Raw genomic sequence first — 3,957 nt, 5'->3', positions numbered from 1 at the left:
ACAGATTCCAAGGTGTCGGGAACTGGAATTGAGGTGAGGACATGAATGAAGTGGGGTAGAGCAGGCAAAGATGCGCCTCTGGGACCTGGCACAAAAGACCCTTGGGTCAGGTGACTTTAGGAAGGGGAGGAATGCGTTGCATTCCATCAACCCTTCTTGCTATGGAGTCAGACAGATGAATGGTAAGGGCCATGCGTCAGGTGCAGCGTCCTTCCACTTCCTGTTGAACCATGGGTCAACAGGAAGTGAGGGCAGGCGTGGAGGAAATGTGAGCAAGCATTGCAGTATGAGACAAGAAGGAGTGTGGACTTGGTGCGATCAGGTACTAGATCAATTGGAGTTTAGATTTTTTTTTGATTTTTTTAATGTTTTTACTTTTCTTGAAATAAACTATCATCTTGCTTCTTTAAATGTATATATTAGCTCAGTTTTCTTGGAAATTTTAAATTAAAAAAAGAGACTAAGTTTTTTCAAAAATATTGATTTAACTTATTCGCTCCCAGCCATCTTTACAGAAGCAATCCCGTTCACTCCCGGCTGTTTTACTGGATTTTGCAAGGGCCACAGAATATTGTGTTCTATTGCTATAAAAACATGAAACCTATCAAAAGAAAGATTAAAGTTTCTTCTTCCATCAGGGAAAAGTATATTTCTATCTGTTTCCATTTTGCAGCAATTAGGATTAGAATATAGCTAAGTTTAATCAATTTTCACAAATCTTTTTAGAATTGTGAATAGTTGAGCTTTTTTTTCCAACATGGCCCTGGTTGATCTCCTTTGCTCTGCTGCCACCTGCTGGCCATTTGTGTAATAACTACCATTTCTGCAACCGTTCTTTGCAGTTGAGAGGCCGCACCAAAGCCTTATGTATGCTCTAGCATAAAAAAGAAAAAAAGAAAAAAAAAAGTATAAATACATCTTTGGGACACATAAAACATTTTAAAAATCATATTTATACGTTTTTGGGAGTAAATGAGAATAATAAATAAATACATAAATAAATCACTGCATGTTTTTTAAACAAATTTAACATTTTCAACAAATACACATTTTCCCTTAAAAATTGCAGCTTTTTCTCCAAATATTATTATTTTTCTTGAAAATTTTTGTTTTACTTCCCTTAAAGCAATATATTTTCATTTTTAATTAAACATGACTTTTTTTGTCTTGAAAATTATTACTTCTAAAAAAAAAAAAAAAAATGTTGGACAGATTTTCTTTTCTAAAATGGGAACAAAGTGCAACAAGTGGCCGCAAAAAGTCAGCAAACACTGCTGACGCAAAGTGTGCGTGCGTGTGCATGCATGTGTGTAACACTCCCTGGGGAATTAGTGCCTAATGAAAAGGCAGACAGACTTAAGTCCTGGCCAGACTGGGGTCGCGTGACGATGTGCCACTGACTTTTGTTGCCCTTCAATGTTTCAAAGTCGGTTTGAAGCGGCCAGGATGCAGGACACGAAACTGTCTATGAAATGGTGTGTGTGTGTGTGTGTGTGTGTGTGCGTGCGTGTGAGTAAGTGAGAGTCTTTTTGTGTGTGCGTGTTTAGAGTAAAAAAAAAAAAAAAAAGTCACAATTGTGTGATAGCTGTGAGCACTTTAGCAGGGAACTGGATGCTCGAGTAGTTAGCAATGATGCATGTGACACCAGTGGTGCAGATTTTTGAAGCCCACATCAGTGAAATTGCTTTTCCACAAGCCAAAGAAAAAAAAAAAAGTTGCTCTAAGGAAAAAAGCTGTTTCTCAGACGACCAGACAGAAATCCCCCTACCCCAAAGATTGAATACATAAATAAAGATACTAATTTAGAGTTTTCATTCATGCTTTATATTGCATGCAATGCAGTCTATTTCAACATTGTGACCTGGACTCAAGAAAGTACAGTAAAATGGAGATATCTATCTGATTGCATTTTTTTTATATATATATTATTATATAAGATGAAGCCTCGGTCGGTCAGTGTATCAAAGCATCTGTTGTTATTTCGCTGTTGGCCCCTCACGACGTCAATAAACAAAGAAAGTTGGGAAACTTGGATGTTGGACCCCTGCAGAGACAAACTCCCCAGGTAGCTTTAGCGCTAGCTAGCTAAGAGGACACAACGCAGGTGGGGGACCAAAAAGCAAAACAATTCTAGTGTTGGAGGATCCTGGCAGTTTTAAAAGTAAGCTATTTTATATTGACTCATTTGCTCCCAGTAACGTGTAAAAACTTTTTTTTTAAATGTTGTGTCCCAAAGACGTATTTATACGTGTTTTTTTTTTTTTGTTTTTTGTTTTTTATGCTAGAGCATACAGAAGACTTTGATGCAGCCTCTCAACTGCAAAGAACAGTTGCAGAAATTGTAGTTATTATACAAACGGCCAGCAGGTGGCAACAGAGCAAAGGAGATCAACCACGAGCATGTTGAAAAACAGCTCAATTACTCACAATTTTAAATAGATTTGTGAAAACTGCCGAAACTTAGCTCTCTTCTAATGCTAATTGATGCAAGACGGAAACAGGTAGAACACAGGCAATACATAATCCAATTAATATATTTTTATTTTTATTATATATATATATATATATATATATATATATATATATCTTTTTTTTAAATCTCACAAAATGCCACATACAAAATTACTAAAACTTGGACTAAAACTAATACAAACTAAAACAAAACACTTTAAAAAAAAGAAAAAGAAACTAAAACTGAACAAACACTAAAAACAAAAGTCTAAATAAAATAAAAACTAACAATAATAATAAAAAAATAAATAAATAATAAAAAAAATAAAAAAACATCCAAACTATTATAACCATAATACGTGCATGTGGAAGCACAACGTCGGCCATGCTGCAGGCATGTGTGCGTGTGTATTTCCTGATTGTGGGTGGGCCCATTAGCCCACAACCTCTCATAGATTATGGGTCAGCGGTTGAGGGGGGAATAACAGAAAAGAAAAATGTTCCGAACCGCAACTGCCTGCCTACACTTGCATACAAAGCCTTACCGCAACGACCGCAACGTTGTGCCAAACCATACAGACATATATTTATACACGCGCGCTCAGAAAGCACCCTGATCATGTGACACACATCATAACAAACATTTCTCACGTAAAACAAACAACCTGATGTGTGTGTGTGTGTGGCTCTGTTGAAACTTGACCCTAATTCAAAGCATATGACGAGACCGCTGTTTGATCTCCGCATGTGCGTGTGGTCATACAATTACTTAGCACATGTGATAAGTTAATGGTCACATGCACACTTTTTCCACCTATATGAAAATAGTTTCAAGAATTATCTGCCGTCTTGCAACTTTAAGAGTTTTTGATACGGCTCATCTAGAAAATAATTATTCCGGCGAGAATCAAAATCTTGCCAAGTATTTCAGTGTGTCCGATTGAGTGCGAGGTCAAGAGGTATTTATTTGAATCTCGAACATGATCTTTTATGTGGACTGGGAATGTTACACTTTCTCAAGAGGGTTTGTTGAATGCTTCAATGTGTGACAGAACTTCAATTTTTGAGTCCAACATCACATTATAAGTTTTAAGCCCACATTATAAGCCCATCCAAAGGATTTTACAGCGAGGCCAATTTATTTTAGTTTTACTGTAGAATGAAAACACATTTTGAACGGTGAATGTGAAGGCATATAAGCCTATGTTGAAAAAGTCTATAGTCTACTCGATATGGTTTAAATTGCCAATTTTCTTGCAATTGTAGAATGTCTAACCCACATTTTTCTTTGAATGGTGCCTGGAAATGGCAAAAGAAAAATAGCAGCTTTGAACCAAAATTGCAGTAATTTGGGGCATGGGTTCTTGAGGCAATTTTTGTGGTTTTATTCATGATGGAAATGCAAACGAAATTTCACATTGCTAACGAAACTTTTTCCGGAGGCTAGATTTTTTTTTAATTCATAATTTTAAGAGAATAATACATAAGAGTATTGCATTCACTTTT

Source organism: Festucalex cinctus, chromosome 5 (genome assembly GCF_051991245.1).
Source record: "Festucalex cinctus isolate MCC-2025b chromosome 5, RoL_Fcin_1.0, whole genome shotgun sequence".
Taxonomy (NCBI): Eukaryota; Metazoa; Chordata; class Actinopteri; order Syngnathiformes; family Syngnathidae; genus Festucalex; species Festucalex cinctus.
This window is presented reverse-complemented; position numbering follows the sequence as displayed.